Below are 26342 nucleotides of genomic sequence, written 5' to 3' on the forward strand. Positions count from 1 at the left end.
AAATCAGCACAGACCTGAATTAAAGGATCATGATCTCTGCTAGTAAAACTGCTCGTATTTTCTATGATCTTCAGTATTCTACGCTTGAACTCTTCATACTTTTTCTGCACCACAAATGCCCCATTATTTCTGATAGCTTATGGAAAGTACCTCAATAGTTCAGACAGATCTATGGAAAAAACATGGAAAATTGTAACAGCATAGTAAATGTCACAACCTCAATTTTCTTCTTCTCAGCAATAAATTCAGAGCTGCTAAACTTTTCATTTCCGTCCTCACTTTCATCTGCTGAAAAATAAGCCATGGGACACCTCGTCCTCACCTCGTATTTCCTGCAAAATGGAATCCACCATTTCAAGAATTTCCAGGCTTCTTTAACTGCCTAGAAAGTCACAGAAGTTCCCCCATCATCTGAGAGATGCATATGAAGTTTATCAGCAGGATAGTCCAGGGCCATTGCTGATATAAGAGTATTCATAACATCTACACTAGGCTCTTTTATGGGATTTGTAGTGCAAATAAACACATCAATGGATGGAAGTTTATCATTTCCAGGCAGTCTTTCTGGAAAAACTTTTCTGGAAATCGGGTTCCACTGAAAAGCCAGGCTCAAAACCCAAAGAAAAGAGAGTATAAGCTCAGAGAGAAACACTAAAACTTGGATGGAAGTTTATCATTTCCAGGCAGTCTTTCTGGAAAAACTTTTCTGGAAATCGGGTTCCACTGAAAAGCCTGGCTCAAAACCCAAAGAAAAGAGAGTATAAGCTCAGAGAGAAACACTAAAGCATGCGGCAAAAATGGTGTGTTTTTGTCCCTGATTTTGATAATTTGGAAAAGAAAATTTGTTCTATAATAAATCAGGGCCAAAAGAGCAAAGCCTTGAGTGAAAATATGCAGCCTGTTTATGATTAGATTAGTTTTTTTGACACGACGAAGATTAAGAGGAAGTGTGTTCTCCATCGTTTTTTGCTTTTTACTTTGTTCATTACAAGGTTCAATATATCTGATTATATAGAAGAATGTGCTTGATGGACCCTTAATTTAATTCTCGCATTGATGATTAGGCTAGTCTTGAACGTGAATTGGAATAGGTTGGCATTGTTAATCCTGTTAAGGTCCAAATTGAAATTATTTCGTGGTTTTGATGTTTAAAATAAATTGCAGAAATAGTAAAAGATCAACACAAGAATTTTTCGCTCCCAAAAAGGGGCCCGGATGTTCAGCCTTTAGGCCTAATCATCCGTTGAGCATCTGTAAACAGATATAGATCAAGATCCACTAAGAAGAACCAAGAAATGTTACAAATGTACGAAGAAACAGAATGTTTCTTCGATATATCTCTCTAACCTCTTCTCTATAGGAAATCACAAAGATCAACTTCTACCATGAAAGCACTCAACTCTCATTTACATAACATATGAAAGATTTACCACTAAGATGAAGATCGAATTTACAGAGAGAGAGAAATCATCAAACCCTAACTGCACTCAAAGAAAGGGAAAGGTCAGAAAGAGAAAGAGTCACGAAGCTTCTACACGAATGAAGAGCCAAAACCAAGTTAAAATATCTGGTCAACAAAAGGATGAGATCCAAGGGTTGAGGATCAGCCATGTTTACAGCTGATACTCAATCCTTTGATGCGTTAAAAGCGTATTTTCACAAAAGCATGATTTCTTTGTGACCCGATCCATACTCAATGGGCCAAAAGTTTGTGAGGCAGCCTAAAGGAAATTAGTTTAACAAATCTAAAAAATAATGCTGACAAATTGATTGATGCCATATTATTGTTTAAGGATAAATCGTGCTGATGAATAGTATTACTCTAATTTAAAAAAGAATGAAAAAATCTAAACCTAAAGGGTTTTACTATAGCAATAGGGAATTTGACTGTTGAAAATTTACTTAATCATGCATAGCGAAAAATAAAACAAAATTCAACTCTCACCAAAGATCTGCTTTGTGTTTAGATAGAAATTATACATTTATTAAATTTTGCAAACTCCTTTACTTTTCTATTGTTCCAGCAATTTTGATCTGTCATCACCAACTATCCAATTATCCAGCCTCTAATGAAAATCCACATAAGAAACAAGATTGAGAGAGAATCAAGATTTTACTTTTTCTTGTGCTTAAAAGAATAATGAAAATTTGTACAGTATAAAAACCCTACCAACTTATTTATATAGGCACAAATGGGCTTGGCCCATCTCTTTAACCCGGTCCAATATTTAATTAACCCACTTAATTAAATTATGTCCATTAATTAATTAATCCAATTAATTAATTCGAGCCTATTATTGAGCAACCCAATTAATTAATTATACAACACTTGTTAATAATTAATTAGTAAATCTCATTCTTCTAGTTCTTATTATGTGTGTGACCCATTAGGTTCCCAATCACGTGTCAAATGACGTGGAGTATTATTTTGATCTAAACAAAATCAATACATTAAAATACCCGTTTTAATTTATCACCTATTTACATTTGTTGTTCCAAATTGACATCAGCAATATGTCAGGGTAATACATATAACGGAAAGTGTCACAAGGCGGTATGACAAAATCAAACTTGTTCATTTCAGTGAAACTATAATTCTTTCGTCAACATGATCCGATCAATTATGAAATATGAATAAGTATCAATCTCAATTATCGATCACATCTTGCATTCCACTATTAAGTCAATACAAATCGAAAACTCCTTTTTGACTTATGAATACACATTGGTCAAAGATTTCATTATTACCTTAACTGAATGAAATATAAATTATAATCTCTTATTATATAAGAGTGACGAATCATCTATTTATCATTCACAACTTTTATATGATTCTTAACATATTCAAACGATGTCGTATTAGTGGCTCTTGGTAAAGCAATATCCAACATCGCTAAAGTATGACTATTTTTATATGAGGCACTATGATGACCTCAAGTCAAAAGATCAATTCCACTAGCACACGTTAGAAATTAACCACTAACACACAAATAGATATCCACGTGAAATCTTCTGCGGGTCTCCAATGCATTGTTCTATAATAAAACATCCACATGTTCATGTAAATATCAACACATTTTTAGCTTGTGAAATCAGCCACTTACTTTACAAGTAAAAAATGCTAAACGTGATGGTTTATTGGTAATAACAATATCTGTATCTCGTTATAACTGACGATCACGGATAATTTAAGATTCAATCATATGTAATTTGTATATCACAGTCACTAACTCCTTGTAATTAACAAATCACTAACATTTGAATCTACGGACTCTATTATTTAATTTAATTGAATATTAATAGATCTTTCATAAAATTGTAATAATTATCTATTAAAAGTGCTTACGTCAAAAGTTGATTGGACTTAGGGCATGACATTTACACTAACGGCCCCCCTGGCCGACACAAAAATAGGGGTGGCCCACCAAAAAAAAAAAAGAAAAAGAAAAGAACATGGGACCCCCAATTGTGGGGTTTGGTCAGGAGGTTATCAGCCTCCCTGTTATTTTAGCAAGATCCAAACCTAAAATATTTATAAATACTTATTAGTGATATAACTCATTTCAAATTTTCAGGCACTACTATGTCAAGAAGGGAAACTTAGCTTCATACAGTTGTACAATTTTTTTAATTAGAGACTTATCAATAAACATGTACTAAATTTTCCTCTTTCTTTTTTACACCTTTTGTCAAAATTATATTCATCTTGCAATTTTATTTTTTTTAAGTCCATATTTGATAAAAATTAAAATCCAAATTTTAATCTATGTCCTGTGTTTGGTGGGGATTAAAATAATATTTTTAATAGATTTTGATGAAAGTTAATAAAATGTGCAGTTGAAAAGTTTTGAGTCTTATGAAAGTGTGAATAAAATTTATTGTTGACTTTGAAATGCGTTATTCAAAAGTTGTGCAAAAAGGCAGAGAAATAGTATTTATATGGACTAAAAACTCTTCAATTTTGCCTAATTTAATGAAAATGATTCATAATTGGTACTATAAATTTGATGACAATTCCAAGAAAATAATATATTTATCAAAATTTTCAAAAGATGGACATTATTGGAAAAGTAAAATTGATAAAATAATTTAAAGATGAATAACATAATGTCACATTTCACTGTATCACTTTTCAATTTAAATTATAGTTAATTTTTTCATCTAATTTTTTCTCTTCAAATTATTTTTGTAATTAATTATGTACTATTTTCATGTATAAGTAGGATAATCCTTCGTTTTATGTATTGCTGTCACCTCCAAAAAGTACAATCATTTCTAATAATTAAAATGATATTATTGTATCACTAATGCTGCGCTGCCATTGGCAGCCGTATCCAAATTTCTACTCCAGATTGAAACCAACTTCAGATAACATACGTCACGAATTGACAAAAGCTGAAAGATAATGATTAGATGATCAATAGCACGTTTCATGAGCATTTAGAGGTTTTTTTATATCAGTCTTAATAGTTCATAAAGTTCTTTGGAGAAGAAATTTCACAAAATATTCATTTTTATCTAATCATTTGTAAAAATGTTCATCATTACAAAAATGTCTGATTTGGAAGAATTTAGACTAAAATATTCTTATTAACAATTTATAATTTCACACTAAGACAAAAAAAAGGACATTTTTGCAATATTGTTATTGGCCAGTAAAATTTTGACACATAACCTTTCATATTTATTTAAAAAAGTATACTTGTTAAATCACAATAAATTCTATGTTTTTCATTGATTCAGAAAATGTCGAGAACGACATTTTTAAATGTAGAGAAATGTCATGTTCAAAATGAAATATTATTCTAAACAAATAAAACGGTGTTCAAATGTCAAGAATAACATATGAAATCTTGAGAAATATTATTTTAATGTAACTTCTCATGGAAGCCACTTTTTAAGATTCGTGACAAATTGATAAAAAAATCAAATGTCGAAAACGACATTTAAAATGTCGAGAATACCATTTCAAAATGTAGCTTTTCATTAAAGGCATAAGAGACAAATTGTCACTAAATTCAAATGAGTGGACACTTTTTAACTCATACCCTTAAAATTGAACATTCTTAAAAATGTCCTTTCTTTAAATTATTGTAAGTTGTTATAATTATTACGTAATACCTTTGAGTGTGACGAAGAAAATTCACTTACCAAGTTCTAGAAGAAAATTGATATAACTTAGCCACCATTTGGCCCCTCATTACATTAAATTTCATTTTTCTTTTTCCTGTTTTCAACCTGATCTTCCATAAAATAATATTACACATAAATTGAAAAGTTTTACTTCTTTTCAACCACTCATTTAAAAAAAAAAAAAAACACTATTCCACTCATTTTTACTTCAAAAAATGAGAGCCAAACGGAGGCTTAAACATAAAACAATATGGCTTTAAAAAATTACAAAGAACTTGCTTTCGGAAAGCAATTCCAAAAAAGTTCTGTATATTTTCTACGAAATTTGTTGATTTAAACATCAAGATTGAATGAATCATCATCTATCACATACTGCACCCAAATGATGACATAATAATATACATAGGCGCTTACACACTACTGCATGAAGGGGATGGTCTGTGTTGTCGAAAGAGGGGGTCTCAAAATTCGAAGTGTTGATAAGAATTTGAATTGTACCAAATGAGTTTGTTATATAGTTATCGGGGAATTGAGACAAATCGATGTGGAAGTGTTCATCATATTGATTAGAAATTAATTTGCATATTCCAACCTCAATAATATTTTTACTATAATCTTATAAAATTAAATTGAAAACAAATTAATTAATATTTGTTAAATATATTGAGTATAGCCCAATAAATAAATAAAATAGTAATGCTCATTCATAATTATCTCTTCTATGCCCACAGATAAAAAACGAAAATCTTCCAGAATCAAATTCACGAATTCTCACGACAACGACTAACACTTAGTGCATTACAATCGATCTCATGAATTGATTAAATTTTACATTTTTATATATTTTTATGAAGTCTTTTAATAAGTAAATAAATTAATAGAGTCAAAATACCTCTTCTAGAACCAACACAACAACAACAGTTAACGAGCCCAAAAATTCAATTTGGACTTGTTAACATCACAAAAATGACATAAAGTGAAGCTGGCTTCTTGCATCAATTAATATTATATATTGCTACAATTAATTTTTTGTTTTTATATTGAATTTTTTCTACTACAGCTAAGTGGAGTAATTCAATATCCACGGGCCCAGATTATTTGTCTTGTACATTTGTGTAAAACGTGAAGCCATCGATGAAGTAAATGATTAGACACTCCCCCCGCCCCCCGAGGTGGGGGTGGGCACCGATGCTATAAGATACCAAACAGGATTCAGATCATAAAATTATTTTTATTTTCCCCTGTAAAATTGAATTGGCATTTAGAATATAGACAAGTCTTTGTGTGACCCTTTTGTAAGTATTATGCCCTAAGTCCAATCAACTTTGGACATAAATACTTTTATATATAATTAATGCAATTAAATGGCAGATCTATTATTTAATTAATAGACAATTAAATAAACAATGGAGTCCGTAGATTCAAATATTTGTAATTTGTTAATCACAAGGAGTTGTGATTGTGAGATACAAATTACATCTGATTGAATCTTAAATCATCCGTGGTCGTAAGTAATAACGAGATACGGATATCGTTATTACGGATAGACCATCACGTGTGGCATTTCTTACTTGTGAAGTAAGTAGCTGATCTCACAAGTTAAAGTGTGGTGACACTTAAATGAACACGTGGATGTTTTGTTATAGAACAAAACATTGGAGACCCGTCGAGAGATTCCACATGGATAACTATCTGAGTGTCAGTGGTTAATCTCTAACGTTCGGTAGTGGAATTGGTCTTTTGACTTGAGGTCGTCATGGTACCTTATATGAAGGCAGTCATACTTTGGCGGTATTGGATGTTGCTCTGAAAAGTGCCGCTAATATGACATCGTTCGGGTACGTCAAGAATCGTATGAAGGTTGTGATTGATCAATAAAGGATTCGTCACTCTTAGATAGTAAGAGATTATGATCTGCGTTTCATTCAATTAAGTCGATGATGAAATCCTTGACCAAGATGTACTCATAAGTCGAAAAAGGAGTTTTCGACTTATATTGACTTAATAGTGGAGTGAAAGATATGATCGATGATCGAAATTGACACAATTCCATATCTCATAATTGATCGGAACATATTGACGAAGGGATTATAGTTTCAAGGTAAACGAACAAATTTGGTTTTATCATACCACGTGACATTTCCCGTCATATGTATTGCCCTGACACATTGCTAGATGTCAATCAGGGACGGCGAGTGTGAATTGGCGATGAATTAAAAGGGTATTTTAATTTATCAATTTTGATTAGATCAAAATAATATTTCACGTCATTAGGCATCGTAGTCGGGAACCTAATGGGTCGCATACAAATGATATTGGAAGAATGCAAATTGCCAATTGGTTAATTTAACAATCGTTAGATAAATTAATTAATTGAATTTGTTATTTATATTCTCGAATTAATTAATTGGATTAATTAATACACAGGCCGGGTTTAATTAATTAGATTAATTAAATATTAGACTGGACCGAGCCGAGCCCGTTTGGATTTATATAAATACATGGCTAGGGTTTGAGGTCCAAGAGATTTTTATTATTCTTGCTGGCACAAGAGAGAAAACCCTAGTAGCTGCAATCTTGTTCTTTGTGTGGATTACCGTTGGAGGCTGGACAATTGGATAGCTGTGGATGGCGAATTAAGATTGCTAGAACGAAAAGAATAGTAAAGAAGTTTGCAGATCTGAAAAAGGTACAATCTTATCACAATTTCTATCTAAACACAAAGGCGATTCTTAGTAGGAATCGAAAATTATTTTAAATTCCACTGTGCATTTATAAGTAGATTCCCAACACCTTTGACTTCGTTCACTTTCATCATATCATGTGTTAAGGAAATTATCAACCATTACAGCAGCCTCAATCACCTCCACAAGTCTCAATCATCTCCAGCAAACTCCTTGCATAATTGCAAGAAATTCCAAAATAAGAGCAGCCTAGAATCATGAAATTCTCCCACCTGTACAGCGTCATTCTTCTCCAGCAGACTCCTTGCAAACAGCAGCCTCAATCATCTCCAGTAAACTCCTTGCTTGATTGCAAGGAATTCCAAAATAAGAGCAGCCTAGAATCACGTCCATTGTTGACAGTAAATCTCATAATTAGGGACCTCATTTACTGTTGAACATGTATATATACATATGTGCTGCAATGTAAAATTATCAAGCAGTAAATATAACTTTTTCCAATAATCTTTCTTAATATTCTCTCTTGCAACCTTCTCTTTCTTCATGATCCCAGGTATCTATTCTGAGGAAACATATATATATTTTTGAAAAATCTTGTGTCATATTCTTTCTCTGGCCATCTCGACCACCAAGTAAATAGGAAATATGATGTCGGAAAATTCATAGAAACAAACTGATGCCAAAAATTCACAAAAGATCTGATGCGGGAAAATTCACAGCACCTTAGACAGAATTTAGAAAAAGACCAGACGATTATCGAGTCTCGGTGTTCACCACTCGTAGGCAACTTCCTTAAGATATAGAGTTGGATTCGACTCACCACTTAAAGGGAAAAGGCTGGAGATACAGAACAATTCAAGAAGAAAATCCTTTTTTCCTAAAAATCGGCCAATTGCTGATTAATTTCATAAAACTTAAAAACTGTCTTTCATTACAGAATTATTGTCTTTATAAACATGAAAATTAACGCAATAAAATATTAAACTTAGCATATAATCTTTTAAAAAAGACTAGAAAGGAAATTAATACTAAACTTAAGGTAAGAGAATACTAAAAGAAATCCCAGAAATTTTCGTAATCGCTACTTTCCTTATTCTTCTTTATTCTGCCAAAACTTACCTTAATTTGCTCCTGTCTTGGAATTTAATTTTTTTATACTGCCACCCGTGTCATGCTCCCCCGGTTGAAAAAGACTCGTCCTCGAGTCTGGAACTGCTTCATCTTCATTCTCATGGTAAAGGGACAAATCTGAAACATTGAACGTAGTTGAAACACCATACTCTACTGGAAGCTCAATTTTGTATGCATTCTTCCCGATATGCTGTAGGACTTTAAATGGACCATCAGCTCGAAGCATCAACTTTCCATACTTCCCTTTCGAAAATCGCTCTTTATGAAGATGAATCCACACCATATCTCCCTCCTTGAAAACAGCTGGTCTACGATGTTTATTAGCGGCAACACAGTACTTCTCATTTTGCTTAATAATTTTCTCCCGAATCTGCTCATGCATTGTCTTTATTTCCTTGGCCCTCGCATCAGCATCCCCACTCTATTGTTGCACCGAAATGATAGGTGCCAAATCCAAAGGACTAATTGGATTCAGGCCATACACGACTTCAAAAGGGGTGCAACCAATAGTCTCGCTTGTAGAATGGTTATAGGCATACTCCGCATGAGCTAGCATAAGATCCCACTGATGAATATTCTTACCCACCAGACTTCTCAACAGATTGCCTAAACTTCGATTAACAACTTCGGTCTGCCCATCAGTTTGCGGGTGATGAGATGTGCTAAAAAGCAATTTTGTACCAAGTTTCCTCCAAAAATGTGCGCCAAAAGTGACCTATAAACTTGGTATCCCAATCTGAGACAATTGTTTTTGGTACACTATGAAGTCGCACAATCTCTCGAAAATACAAATCAGCCACATGTGAAGCATCTGTGGTCTTGTTACAAGGAACAAAGTGCGCCATCTTCGAGAAGCGATCAACAACTACCATGATTGAATCTTTGTTCCTTTGTGTCCGTGGCAACCCCAATACAAAATCAATGCTAACTTCCTCCCACGGTGAATTTGGAACTGGTAATGGAATATATAAACCTGTGTTCTATCCATGAGTTTTGGCCAGATGACAGATCTTGCAACGCTCCAGATGTCTCATAACGTCCCTCTCCTAGGCCAATAAAATTGTGATGCCACCAATGAAAGGGTTTTGTCATGTCCAAAGTGTCCAGCTAGTCCACCTCCATGAGCTTCTAGAATAATTGCTTCTCGTAAAGAGCTTTGTAGAATGCATAAACGATTATCCTTGAACAGATAACCATCCTGTAACATAAAATGATTAAATGGACCTTTTACACATTTAGTAAAAATATCACCAAAATATGGATCATCCTGATATAATCCTTTGAGAACTTCAAAGCCGAGAACCTTCACTTCCATAGTACTTAGCAAGGAATATCTTCGACTCAATGCATCAGCCACTTTATTCTGGATACCTGATTTATGCTTGATTGTAAATGAAAAAGCCTGCAAAAATTCCATCCATTGAGCATGTCGGCGATTCAACTTATGTTGCCCATTGATATACTTCAATGCTTCATGATCAGAGAAGAGAACAAACTCTTTAGACAAAATGTAATGACTCCAATGCTTTAATGTTCGTACAAGAGCATAGAACTCCTTATCATATGTAGAGTATCGCTTTCGAGAATCACTAAACTTCTCGTTGAAATAGGCAATAGGCTTTCCTTCTTGACTGAAAACTGCACCAATTCCCACATTTGACGTATCACATTCTACTTCAAAGACAACTTCAAAATTTGGCAACCTCAAAATAGGAGCTTTTGTTACCTTCTTCTTTAAAAACTCAAAATTCTTTTGTGCTTTCTCTGTCCACTTAAATACTCCACATTTCAAACAATCGATGACAGGAGATATAATAGTGCTGAATTGTTTTATAAAACGATGGTAAAAAGAAGTGTAGGACCGAATTCCACAGTCAAGCAGTGCAAAACCGGGCTCAGTTTACCAAAAACATCGACACCATTTCTTGAGACAACTCCAATACCACCTTGTGCCACCACGGTCCGGTTGCTATGGATATGGGAAGAAGAAGGCCAAGAAAATACCCACAATATATCAACCACAAAGGTCACAGAGAGGGAGGGAAGAAACGGCCGAGAGAGAGAAGCTCACAAAGAGGGTTTTTTCACTCTAAATGGAGGCCGAGAGGTTGAGAGGAATATATGCCAAGAGTATTGTCCAAACAAGGTAAGTTACAATTAGGGCTAAGTGGTGGATCAAAGGCTCGACTCAAATAATTGGGCCTCAACAATAATAACATAGCCTTCCAAGAATGGTGCGAGAACCGTGAGCAACACTATAAAATAGGTTACTTCGAACGGTCCATAACAAAATGGATTGTGTCGTCTCGTTAATTGTGTCGATGTGCTAATCAATCATTAGGCCGAGGCCGATTGATAATAAACAACCGAGGTTACATCATCACCCGGGGAGGTCGTTTGACAACAAAATTGCCTAACAAGAAGCTAACCCATGAAAACTCCGAATGTCCTGAATTGATTTTGGGACTAGCCAACTTGTGATTGCCTCCACCTTGCTTGGATCCATCTTGATTCCATCACTTGAGACTACAAAGCCTAAAAAGATTAAGCTCGTAGTGCAAAAAGTGGCATTTTTTTAAGTTGGCATAAAGCTTCTGATCCCGAAGTTTCTCAAGAACTTGACTAAGGTGCAACAGATGTTGTTCAATATTCTTGCTTTACACTAGAATGTCGTCAAAATAAACCACAACAAATAGACCAATAAAAGCTTTAAATATATTATTTATAAAGCGCATAAAGGTGCTTGGGGCATTTGATAACTCAAAAGGCATAACGGTCCACTCATACAATCCATCCCGAGTCTTGAAAGCCATTTTCCACTCATCCCCAGGCTGCATTCTGATCTGATGATAACCACTCCTGAGATCAACCTTTGAAAATATAGTAGCACCATGTAGTTGATCAAGTAAGTCATCAAGCCGTGGAATTGGAAACCGATACTTGATCGTAATCTTGTTTACCGCCCTGCTATCGATGCACATACGCTAGGAACCATCCCTTTTTGGTACAAGAAGTGCTGGGACAGCACAAGGACTCATACTTTCTTTCACGAACCCTTTTGCCAGTAAATCATCAACTTGGATCTGTAATTCGTCCTGCTCCTTCGGATTCATTCTATAAGCAGCCTTATTTGGAAGACTAGCACCAGGTATAAAATCAATGCAATGTTGTATGTCCCTCATTGGTGGTAATCCGGGTGGTATCTCATCAGGTATAACATCGGAAAATTCATGGAGTAAATTACCCATGATTGGAGGCAACTCGGTATGCTCTTCATTTTCTTCCAACACAACAAGGACATAAGCCTCACACGCCTCCTCTATATTCTTTCTTACCTCAGCTCCTGTTAAAAAAATATTGCTCTCCACTCTCGATGTTTGATAAACTTTTTCGATTTTTGTAGGACCTAACACAATCTTCACCCCATCTTTTACAAATGAATATGTATTCTTAAATCCGTCATGCATTACTTTTCTATCATATTGCCATGGGCGACCGAGTATTAAGTGACAAGCATCCATAGGTATAACATCACAATATAATTCATTGGAGTATTTAGTACCAATAGAAAATTGAACAAGACAACGCTTGTGAACCTTTACCTCATTTCCCTGCGAAGCCTGGAGAGTTTGTATGGTTGGGGATGATCTTTCGTTTTGACTTTCAATTTCTCCACCATTGATGTTGCAATAACATTCTCACAGCTCCCCCCATCAACAATTACATCACAGACCTTGCCATGGGATGTACATCTCGTGTGGAAAATATTATTGCGAAACCAGTCGTTATATTCTACATGTGCTGCACTCAAACTCCTGTAGACCACCAGAGATTCTCCATGTTCAGCATAGATTACTTCTTCTTCTACTTCCTCATCATATGCAGACCTCACCCTCGTCCTCTTCCACAAAGGCGACAATTTTACGATTAGGACAATCTGATGCAATATGTCCTACACCTTGACATTTGAAACATTGACGACCAACAGGAGGGTTGGGACGGCCAGGATGAGTGCTGGACGTTTCTGGCTTCAGGTTACCTTTTGACGAACCTGGTTTTATGGGATTGCTCCTAAACGGACCTGTGTTCCCCCAATTAAAATTGGTGTCACGATTCAAGGAACAAAAGGCTCCCTTACGACGCTCCATTAGCTATTTTTCAACCTTAGCTGCAAGTTTACAAACATCATTGAAAGTCCAGTAGGGCTGTAGCTGAACCACATCACAAATTTCGATACGTAATCCACCAAGATAACGGGCTATAGTCTGTTCTTTAGGTTCCTCAATCTCACACCGTAACATCAGATATTCAAATTCAGTTGTGTAATCATCAATAGATAATTCATTTTGCTTAAAATTATGAAACTTAAGGAAAGAATCCTGCTTGTAATTATCTGGAAGAAATTTCTTCTTGAGGGCCTTTCGCATCTTCTCCCATGTCACAATGCAACTCTTCCCTTCAGGTGCCCGCTGTTTCTTAAGATGTTCCCACCAAATTGACGCGTGCTTCTTCAACTTAATCGCTACAATCTTCACCTTGCGGTCTTCAGGCACATCCTTGTACTCAAAGATCCTCTCCACTGTATGCAACCAATCAATAAATTCATTTGGCTGCATTCTACCTTCAAATTCTGGAACATCAACTTTGATTTCGAAATCTCGCTCAAACTTGCGATTCCTTCGAGAGCGATTGGACCCCGTGCTATGATCTCGATGGAATCGATTACCCTCTTCTTCATCGCCATATGAATCTTCTTCCTCAAATTCCTGATTTAATGCCTCTCATCTCTCAATTTGGAGGTGGGCCAACTGTTGTTGAAGCTATTACACTTCCCTGCGCAATGCTTCATTCTCAATATCACGATGATCCCGCTCAGGGTTTGGTCTTTCAACATCAGGGCCACATCGACCACGACCTCGATTAGCCATAACAACTGAAGCTCTGATACCAAATTGATGTCGAAAAATTCACAGAAACAAATTGATGCCAAAAATTCACAAAAAATTTGATGCTTGAAAATTCACAGCACCTTAGACAGAATTCAGAAAAAGACCAGATGATTATCGAGTCTCGGTGTTCACCACTCGCAGGCAACTTCCTTAAGATACAGAGTTGGATTCGACTCACCACTTAAAGGGAAAAGGCTGGAGATACAGAACAATTCAAGAAGAAAATCCTTTCTTCCTAAAAATCGGCCAATTACTGATTAATTTCATAAAACTCAAAAACTGTCTTTCATTACAGAATTATTGTCTTTATAAGCATGAAAATTAACGCAATAAAATATTAAACTTAGAATATAATCTTTTAAAAAAAACTAGAAAGGAAATTAATACTAAACTTAAGGTAAGAGAATACTAAAAGAAATCCCAGAAATTTCCATAATCGCTACTTTCCTTATTCTTCTTTATTCTGCCAGAACTTACCTTAATTTGCTCCTGTCTCAGAATTTAATTTTTTCATACTGCCACCCGTGTCAAAATATAATGGTGGATTCAACTTTAAAGATTAAGTACAATTGTAATTATAATATGATCAAAGTTTTATACAACAATTGAACCGATCGTGATGAATAATATTGAGTAAACTTTCGTTTCCATGAGTATTAATTATATATGTACTTTATTTTAATTAACTACTAGATTTAATGCAAGAAAACACACAATTAATTGTAAAAACACTTATCAAATACTTCCAACTTGAACCATTCTTCGTCTTCAAATAAAGCAAAAGAAGGATGCAACTAAACCTATACAAATACCAAACTCGAAATATTCATTCAATATTTTCCTCAAAATGAAAATCTAACTCTCAAAATTCAAAAATGTAGGTAACTTTTTTCCTATGTGCCTTGGTTAATTCAATGCATTTTACATTTTATATTAAAGATAAGAAATGAACAATAGTCAAGTGACTATGTCATTTTTTTTAATTATTTTTTTTAATTTTTCGAATGGACCTAATCACTCCAAACTTATTTTAAATGAGTTTCAATAGGGTTCTGATTGGGTGATTAGTGAAATAAATATATACTACAAACTTAAAAGGTTTTAAATTAGTTAATATATACAACCAATTTCAAGTGCAATTAAAAATTGAATTCGTGTTCAATTTGTTCAAAACCCAAGTACAAAATAATGGAGTTTAAGTAATAATTGAAATTTCTAATGTTAACACTAATCGATTCAAGTTACAATCCTATATAGACACAATATTATTATTGAATATGAATAACATTATTCGAGTCAAATTTACACAATCATGCAAAATAAAGTTGTAAATATTTTTTTTTTTTATTTTTTTTGGATTTTCATTATTTTTCTTGAGAAAGTCTAGATTTTCCACTCCAAAATTGATTTCTATCTTATCTCAATGTAGTATAATCAAAAGTTTAGTAACTAATATAAGAGAGAAAAACTAAGACTCATCGAATGTTGACTCACCTGGAGATAGAACTTGAAGAATCTTTGGCTTACTTCTCTACTCCTTTTTCCGTCCTCCTTTAAAGGAGTCTTACTTTTTTGTGTCATATTTTCCTACAATGACGATCATGAAATACACTAGTAACTTATAATCAATGAATAATATTAAGACCCATCAAATCTGAATGTAAAATTAAGAACGATGGGAACGAAATAGGGGGTTGTAGTATAAGACATAGGAGATGTGGTAGGAGACGTAGTCCCTAGTATGCTATTTGGTCAAGTGTACAGAATTATTAACAAGTAATGATGTGATGGATTAGGTTATTATCCCACAAGGAATAACTATTAGTTTAGAGTATCTACTTCTACCAAATTCGATCTATGTTACACAAATTAGTCGGTTACTTTGAAATTATTCTAAACTGGACTAAAAATGCTGTAAAATATTGTTCTCATCAAATAATGAGATATCCACCTATTGGTTTTTATTTCCAATTCTTGACTTATGTAAGTCAAAGCTATTCATGTATTCATGACAATCGATAATCCAATTATATCTAATATTATTTTTAAGATATATTAAACCCATCCTTAGCACGATTCAACCCAGTTCCTACGACGAATTCATATGCAAAGCAAGCATTCAATTATATGATTATCACATATAATTGCACACGCTCTAATATTATTCCTAATACCCAATGCCCACGTGTCAAATATATAGTATTCTACTTATTGTGAGTTTTCTAACACTACGAATAAGCAACATGCTCTTTAATTGATAGTTAAGCAGTTAAATAACACAATATTCATGCATACTTAATCACAAACATCAGCGATGATTATAATACAATAAGTCATAAATTAGAAATATAACTCAAAAAGTTTCATCATCCATCAAATACACAAGAGAAGTTTAGCCTAAAGTAATTATATCTGAATTACACAAGAAGTTGAGAAAAAACACGACCCAATTCAAAGAATAGAAATAGAAGTTCGAGAAATTACTTTCTTGCACTTTTCCTTCTATTTGCACCTTGAATCTTCAATTCTTTGTGTTAATTCTCTCTAATACTTGTGTTAAGAGTCGCTTCAACGATAGAATTTGTCATAATAGCTTCCAAATACCTTCTAGAAGGCTATTTGTAGGTCAAAAATGTGTAAAATATCATACCATAAAAATTCGAAGTAAGAAAAATGAAAGAAAACATTTCCTAATGGGAATGATTTTAGCTTTTGTCAGCTTATAATTGGATCTCACATACTCATGGCATGCAGGCTTATGTACATGCATCCCCTTCTATAAGCATAAAAAAATATGGCTCGAATAACTTGTGATTGGAAGTAAAAGACCAATTTGCTTGTTGAGACCTAATTCTATTTGCACTTTTCCTTCTATCTGTGCCTAGAATCTTCAATTCTTTGTGTTAATTCTCTCTAATACTTGTGTTAAGAGTCGCTTCAACGATAGAATATGTGATAGTAGCTTCCAAATATGTTCTGGAAGGCTATTTGTAGGTTAAAAATGTGTAAAATAACATACCAAAAAGATTCGAAGTAAGAAAAATGAAAGAAAACATTTCCTAATGGGAATGATTTTAGCTTCTATCAGCCTGTAATGGGATCTCGCATACTCATGGCATACATGCTTATGCATGAAAAAGACCGATTTTCTTGTTGAGACCTAATTCTATCTTCATAGATTTCTCGAGACATTTTCTTGTGAAATTTTGTTATAGCACTATAACTTCTTCTGATTTAGGTGGACAACCTGACAAATAGATTGCAATCTGTTTAGGAAACCCTTGACTCTTATCGACCTTCCTCGTTGGACCCTAAAAAGCAAAAAAAAAAAAAAAGGGGAGGGTTATGTGTATGCATAGCTTCAAATTTTGGGGCAATTATGCAAATTGGTTCCCCAACTTTTCCCAATGCATTGTTACCCTTTTCACTTGCGATTTCATCCCTTTAGCTTCTAATTGCATCCAATTGACCTTGTAATAGCTTCCCTCTTCATTTTTACATCCCAATGTGACTATTGAAATGTTAAAATTTAGCCCCCCATAGTTTTAATTTCGTCATATTTCTCTATTTTTAGCTTATTTTCTCCAATTCTTCATCAAGTTATGAGTTTTACCTATTAATGCACATAACAAATTAGGTAATATTTTATCAATAAAACTAGAATAAGTGTGGAAAATACACTTATCCAACCCACAAACTTGAACATTTATTTGTTCTCAAATAAACTTGTAACATAACTTAAAACAACCACACAAACATGCTAAAGGTTTGGCTTGAAAACCTAGCATTTTTCCTCAATATTGAAATCATAATATTAAATCTATAATTAACTTCAAGGTTACATTACAAAAATCAAAATCCACTTTTCCAATGCAAAACTGATATCTGTGCAAAGAATTAAGTAGAATATCATGAATTTACAAGTAGTTTCATTTCCAACCCTTAGCGGTCAAATTTGTTCTTTCGTCACTTGTAAAATTTACACACTTCCAAACTTGAGCTTTTTTACTCTCTATCAGCGTGTAATTTATAGTTGAATTTTATACCTATCATTGCCATTCTAATTTAGATAGATTTCACTAATTGCAAGTCAATACTTTAACAAACAAGGATTCTCCAATTATTTTGATTGTCTCAATCTCCAAGACTCAACTAGATTCATAATCTCTTATCAAAAGTCAAATTTCTCAAACAATTGTTTGTGACTTAACCAAGGTAAATGATGCTTCTTCTATTTCATGCACCTTTTTTTAGATTTTTTTATTTGCAGTATTCTCTTCATTAAGCTTTTTAAATGACCCTTGTAGTGAGTCTTTGACCGATGACTCTCAAATTAGATAATTTTAGGGCAACATAGTTTAGACAACCTTACAGGCTTAATAACTCGAACCATAAAGATTACGAAAAGAAGTTTCTAAATATATATAATTTTTAATGTCTTCGATTAGTTTAATACCCCTTATTAAACACATATTCAATCAAATCAACCTTTAATTTAAAACTTTCACTTAATCTTATTCCATTGATCAAGATTTTTAGACATGGAATCTCCATTCATATCCATATTTTACTACAATAGTGAAATCATCCCTTTACTATGCTAGATTTGGTTTAAGGATGTATAATTAGTGTATGGATTTAGCATCTAAGGTCCGCTATTTCAACATATCAAAATGATTTAGCTAATTCAATCATAACATCTAATTGAATTCATGTGTGCAGGTAATATCAAGTTTCACCTGGATAAGTAAGTATCAATCAATCTAAGCATGCAACTTATTCACCGTTCATAATTTAACACTTAATTTCAAATATATTCATCATTGTTGACTTGGCCATCTAAGCCACACAAGTGAATAACTAAAATAAGAACATATATATTTTTTTAAATTTAAAAATTTAAATTTTTTTTAAATTTTTCTCATATAAAAAACAATAAACATACAATGACACACAAAAAGTAAAAACTCAATATTTTTTCATTCTTAAACTTAAAGTAGACATTGTCATCAATGTCTTAAAGTATAAATAGACATATTAGGAGATGGTGGTTGTGATGGCATGAAGTGCAAGAGCAAGAAGGTCTTCTTGATCACATTGTCCCCTTGATCAATTTTGGTTTGAGTATTCCACGATATTATAATCTTGTAAAATGATGCCAAGTCAAACATTATAGATCAAATAATCTAGAAGTAGTACTTGACCGAACATCTCATAAACTAATAAATTCAAGAGCCTAAGGAAAAACAGAATATGGATGGCAAAGCCTATTAAACAGTTAAAATTCTATCCTAAATATAAAAAGTAAAATCAATAAAAGGGGAAAAAAATTGGGTTGTCTCTCAATAAGCGTTTATTTATGTATTTAGCCTGGCTTTGTTGTTTTTGTTACTCATGGTGGCTTGAAAAGGAAATTTGCAGCCTCAACCTCTAATCTTCACAGCTGATAATTCCCATATAGATCCTTTCTTGTATTAATTAGTTCGCCGACGCCCTTTTTGAAGTGATGACTTGTATAATCATCATTTTCTTCTATCTCCACCTTCTTATAGTCTTCAAAATAGTTTGGTCGCCTATGTGGATTGTTCACAACATCTATTGGAGATGTAGAACTTTTTAATTAAAATTAAGGTTCATAAATATGGTATAAACATTCACCTTAACTAAATACTTAATTACACATCATGGGAGAAAAATAAACAAAAAGGAATTAAAATACATCATTGTAAAGACCCAAAAATTTAAGATTTGAATCATTACCAAAATTTATGTTTAAATTTTAAACAACATGGCATGCAATAATATATATAATTTTTAAATGTTAATTTACTCAAATTTGTAAAGAATACTTTATATATTAATTCCTAAAAGAAAATAAATAATACTTTCCTACGCCATATCTTAAAAGTATAAGTTCGGAAAGATCACGTAGAATTAATCTGTAATGTAAGAATTAGAGGCAAAATCGTTTTTACGCATGTATAATAATTTCCATTTGACTCTATATATTCGCATGCACATATACAGTAATCAGAAACATTTATATACGCATAAAGCATAATATATTTTCTCTTTCTTCAGTAGGTGGGACATAGCATCAAGATTCACCCATTTTAAATCATTATAGTACATTGCATTTATTAGATGTGTGTGGCAATTGAAAATAAATTCCCAAGGCTGCTCCATTTTTAACTTTCCGATTTGACGTAACTATCTATGCCGAAAACTTAAATAGCAAGGAAACACCAAATACCAAAACAAGTTAAAATTTTTCAAGTCATCACATGAAATTACATGTCTGAAAAAATTCGTCCTAGATTTCAAATTAAATGAACTAGTTAAATCAATTAATAAACTAAGGTTACTGCTAAAATTTAGAATTGAAGGCACGTTACGCTGAATTATTTCATTTTCTATAAATCTTGGCCCTACAATTGCACCTCATCTCCAGCCGACCAACGACCCAATCTAACCTGTGAAGAGTAGGAAAAATTGTGAGTGCATGGGAATACTGAGTAAGATATAAAATTTTAATGGTACAATCCCGAATAATAATTTAAACACATGTGAGAATATCATACCGTCTCATATCTTTAAAATCCGATAAGAGCTCATGTCATATCATTGTACCGAAAATGGCCATATCATTCATATCATAGTATTTCATATCATAACTTTAACTTTCATAAGTACAGAATTCATCATGTAAAAATAATAATTAAACGGGATATAAAACATTGCATCTTGATATCATACCTTACTAGATTGTTTTAATTTTTGGAAGACAAAACCAAAGAAATCAATCTCCAAAAATCCTTCTGGCCACTGCAAGAATTTATATTGTCTGAAATTGGCTTTCTATTTTAAATTGCAATACCATAGGTACAAGTATCTATAAATTTTTAAGGTAGAAAGTAAGATTCCTTTTACACTGCATAAAATATAAAGTATGAAATTTGCCTGATTTCAACACTCTTCTCTCTCTACAATCGTGTAATTATGCATATGTCTTCTTTTGATATACATCTATAAATATATCACCCCACGATCCAGTCAAGCAAAGTGGGTGTACAGTTGGGGAAACGTGTAAAAGTGCGATAGGGGTATGGATAAAAATTGGGAAATGGACTTTTGAAATAAAATAATTGACCAAGTCTTGTCAACCAACTATACCACTCATCAAGCAATACATTTCATACACATGGCCAACAAATTGAAACTTATATATATATATATATTGTGCCGACATCTACTCGAAATGGCTTGACATTCCAGAACAGAAACATTACTCATATTGTTTTAATGCCTGAAGTCTGCTTTGCACGTGACCTACCAAAATTTTAGATACATTAAATAATCAATTAAAATATAAGTTTAAAGCTATATCCTTCAACCTCGATAACTTGGGTTCTGCTAATCCTAATTAACTTTTTCTCGAGTCTAACATGCATGATTAATTACGATCTTTAAAACGAGTCCAATATACATATACTTATCGTTGCTCTGTCAACATCTACATTTTAACATCCGATAATATTGAAATTTACTTTATATATGTTTTAGTCCCTAAACTTCCAAAATATTAAAATATAGTACACATAAAATAAATTGTAATATATGAAATTTTGGGACATTACAATCTTCCCTCAAAATATTTTCGTCCTTGAAAATTTACCTTAGTTAATTGAAGAGCTCTGGATACTTGGTTTTAAGCTCCTCTTCTTTCTCCCAAGTTGACTCATCAAGTCTATGATTTTGCCATTGGACCTTGACTAAGGAAACTTTCCCGTTTCTGAGTTAATGCACTTTTCTTTCCAAAATCATTGTCGAGATTTCTTCATATGACAAGTCTTTTTGTACCTCCAAAGTTTGGTAACTTACCACATGATTGGGATCATGAACATAGTTTTTGAGTATCAAAACGTGGAACACATTATGTACTGCTACTAGTTTAGGTGGTAAGGTATGTCTGTAAGCCACACTACCAATCCTTTCAAGAATTTCGAAAGGTCCAATGAATCATGGTCTCTACTTCCATTTCTTTCCAAATCTCAATACAACCTTCATTGGTGCTACTTTTAAAAAAATCTTGTGACCCACTTGAAATTCTAAATTATTTCTTCTACTATTAGCATAACTTTTTTGTCGATCTTGCACTGCCTTTATTCTTGCTATAATCTTATCAACTGCCTCAACTGTTCGTTCAATTATTTCAGGGCCCAAAATTCTGTTCTCTTCGACCTCATCCCGACGGATAGAAGATCTGCACTCCCTACCATAAAAATCTTCATAAGGAACCATACATATAGTGGCCTAGAAACTATTGTTGTAAACGAACTCCACTAAAGGTGGGTGTGCCTCCTGACTACCACCAAGATCCAAAATACATGCCCTCAACATATCTTCTAGAGTTTGGATGGTTCTTTCTAATTATCCATCCGTCTGAGGATGATAAGCAATACTAAACTTCAATTTCATCTCCATGGCAACCTGCAAGCTATTCCAAAATTTTGATTTGAATCTCGGGTCTCTATCTGAAACAATGGTGATAGGAACCCCATGCAATCTAACTACCTCCCTGATTTATAATTGTATGAGTTGTCCATGTTGATTTTTACTTAAGTGCAGAAAATGGGCTGACTTCATCAGACGATCAACTATTATCCAATATAGCATTGTGACCTCTAGCTGACCTCGGGAGGCCTACCACAAAAGTCCATCAATATGTGCTCCCATTTCCATTTTGGAATATCCAATGGTTTCAGTAGTCCTGATGGCTTTTGATGTTCTGTCTTGACCTGCTGACAGATAATATATTTCTTCAAATATACCAATTCCTCTCTTCATGTTTCTCCACCCAAATGTATCTCGGAGATCTCTATACATTTTCGTGCCACTTGGATGTGCAAAATACGAGGTAGAGTAAGCCTCTTCCAATATCTCAGTTCTTATATTTTCATCCTTAGGTACACATAATCTTCCTTTAAAAGTTAGCGCATTATCTTTAGATATTTCAAACCCCATACGTTTGTTTGTACCAATCTCGACCTTTGTCTTCTATAAACATGGATCTTTATCCTGTGCTTCTTTGATTAGATCCCGAAGTGTAGGTTGAATTATGAATGCTTTTATCCTTGCTACAGTTTGAGTTGATGGCGTCATCCCAATCTTAATTTTTCAAAGTCCTTTATTAAATGTTCCTGCACTGTGGGTAAAACTGCTAATGCGATCCTGTCTTTCTACTTAAGGCATCTATGACTACATTAGCCTTACCCGAATGGTAATGAATTATGCAGTCATAATCTTTCACCAACTCCAACCATCTAGTCTGTCTTATATTTAGTTCCTTCTATGTGAAGAAGTATTTGAGACTCTTGTGGTTTGCATAAATTTCAACTTGCCATCATAGAGATAATAACGCCATATCTTTAAGGAGTGGACTACCGCTACAAGCTCCAAGTCATGTGTTGGATAGTTTTGCTCATACTACTTCAACTGTCTCGAGGCATAAGCAACCACTTTTCCATGCTGCATCAGTACATAGCCCAAACCCTGTTTGGAGGCATCGCTATAAATTACAAATCCCTCTGAACCTTCAAGTATTGTCAATACAAGAGTTGAAACTAGTCTCTACTTGATTTCTTGAAAACATTTTTCACATTTTTTCGTCCACTGAAACTTCACACCCTTTCTCATCAACTGAGTCATCGACCCTACTATGTTTTTTAAAGCCTTCAGTGAATCTTCTATAATAACCAGCCAATCCCAAGAAACTACAAACTTTACCCACACTAGTCAGCCTTGGCCAATTGTTACTACTTTCACTTTAGTAGGATCTACTTCAATTCCTTGGACGGTAACCACATGACCAATAAAACCTAAGTGATCAAGCCTAAATTCATACTTCATGAATTTGGCATATAATTTCTCATTCCTCAAAGTTTCAAGTACCACTCTGAGTTGTTACTCATGCTGCTTCTTATCTTTGTAGTACATGAGTATGTCGTCAATAAATACTACGACAAACAAATCTAAGTACTAATGGAACACTCGATTTATGAAATCCATAAATACTGGTTAAACCAAGAGGCATGACAGTGAATTCATAGTGTCCATAACGAGTCCTGAAGGCAGTTTTTGATATGTCACTTGCCTTGCTTTTTAGTTGATGCCCTGACCTTAAGTCAATTTCTGAAAACACTGTTACACCCTTTAACTGGTTGAATAGATATTCAATTCTTTGCGGCTGGTATTTGTTTTTAATGGTCAAATGGTTCAATTCCCGATAGTCAGTGTACATTCTTATACTTCTATTTTTCTTCTTCACAAAAAGTACAGGAGCACCCCCAAGGAGATACACTCGATCGAATGAAACCTTTCTTTAGCAACTCCTCCAATTGCAACTTCAATTCTTGGAGTTCTTTTGGTGCCATTTGGTATGGGGCCTTGGATACTAGTGTTGCTCCAAGAACTAAATCAATTGTAAATTGTACTTGCCTATCTTGTGAAATGCCTAGTAATTTTTCTAGGAATATGTCTGCAAAGTCTTGCACAATTTTAATGTCATTAACAATCATTTTTGTACGTTGAGGACTAGTGATATTAACTAGAAATCCTTGATATGACTCCTTTCTTAACATCTTTTTCACTTGAATAGCCAATACTAGACTAGGCAAAGACTTGAACTTTGCTCCAAAGAAACGGAATTCTTCCACTTCTGGTCTGTAAAACAATACTTCTTTCTCGTGACATCAAATGGTCGGTAATTATGTTCCAACCAATCCATGCCCAAAATAACATCGAAATCTTTCATCTCCAAAAGGTATAAATCTACTTGTAATATTTTTCCATCAATCTCTAACTTCATAGCCTTAGTCATCCGATTTGTACAAAGAGTTCTTCCTGAAGGGATGCTAACCTCTAATTCATTATTCATTTTCACATGCAAAATTTGAACTAGCGGCGAATGATGCAGAGATAAAAGAATTAGGAGCCCCAAAATCAAAAAGTACGTAGGCAGGTACATCAGATAATAACATAATACCTATTTGTAATTATAGTGTTAGACTAGCAACCAAGGGACAGAGATGAAATAATGTGTTGTTCTAAGTAAAAGAACGTAAGCATGCACAATAAATATATTATTAATAAAATAACTACTATCACATTCAGATCCTACTCCACCTCACGCTAATTCACTATAAAAACTCGAGCCTTTGCTTTCTTATTCTTATCTTGATCGTCATCCTTCTTTTTTGGAGGCTCTGTGCAGTTGAGAGCAATGTGTCTTGGCTTACCACATCGAAAACACATGTTTTTCCCAAGCAAACATTCATCCCCGTGGAGGTTATTACACATACAATAAGGTGTAACACTCCCACTCATCCCACCAATACGAACTCCTGTGCTTGGCCTTTTATTTTGCCAGTTACATCTGTTCTTGTTCTAATCACTCCACTTTCTTTTTTCCAAAGACTCCTTGCTCTGCTGTACATACTGTCCAGACGTGGTCCTCTGATATGAAATAGCATGGGCTCTCTCCAACATCTCATAATATGAGATAAAACGATGGGACATAATGATCATGTCGATCTCTGGGCGCAGTCTATTTTCAAACCTCCTAATCTTCTTAACTTCAGTATCCACTAAGTGCGGGGCATGTCTTGAGAGCTACTCAAACTACGTAATCAATAAACAACATGTATCCCTGCCTGAGTTTCAAAAACTTTGATTCCTTGAAGTCTCTTAAATCCTTGGAAAATTTTTGCCATCACTTCATCCATAAACTGCTTCCAAGTCAAGTTACATTGCTGCTCCTTCGTCCTAGAGCGTGAGACAAATTCCCACTAGTGACTAGCTATTCCAACAAACATGAATCCTGCGCATAGTACTTTTTGTGCTTCCGTACAAGAGGTGCGTTGAAAGATGCGCTTCAAACCTCTAATCCACTCCTCACCAGCTAGTGGGTCGGAACCATCATCGAAAGTCGGAGCTTGTACCTATGAAATTGCTCAACCAATGAGACGGCTCCCGGGACAAATGAAGGTGAATTTTGTTGTGGCGGTGGTGCTTGGCTCTGTCTGCTCAATTCTTGTACTGCTCGTAGTAGATCGCATCTCAAGTTCGTGTGAGTAGGTGCTGCCATTACCTAAAATTTAATTTGAAGTTTTCGGTCACATTCTATTACTAAGTCTAACAAGTTATATATATTTTTCGTATGCATATCATAAATTTAACAGAAATATAACCTTAAAAATTTAAAGATATGCAATTTAAAATATTTAAATCATGCAAAATGTCTAAGTATATTCATCTTCTTACCCCTTTACATACCTTATGGTCGTCGGAGGGTGGTCGATTGGTGGTCGTTGAGTGCCAAAGATCATTCATATATTTAATAACTTTAAATTATCATCATCATTAAATTCATAAATCTTCAGAAAAA

At 33.9% G+C, this 26342-nt stretch overlaps 1 protein-coding gene across 2 annotated transcripts in view; it reads right to left on the reverse strand.

Annotated features, from left to right (window-relative positions):
- LOC111393343 (cellulose synthase-like protein G2) overlaps nt 1–26342 on the reverse strand; it is an 89307-nt gene that overhangs the window by 2432 nt on the left and 60533 nt on the right. The gene's annotated exons all lie outside the window — the stretch shown is intronic.

Source organism: Olea europaea, chromosome 4, assembly GCF_002742605.1.
Source record: "Olea europaea var. sylvestris chromosome 4, O_europaea_v1, whole genome shotgun sequence".
In the NCBI taxonomy this organism is placed as follows: Eukaryota; Viridiplantae; Streptophyta; class Magnoliopsida; order Lamiales; family Oleaceae; genus Olea; species Olea europaea.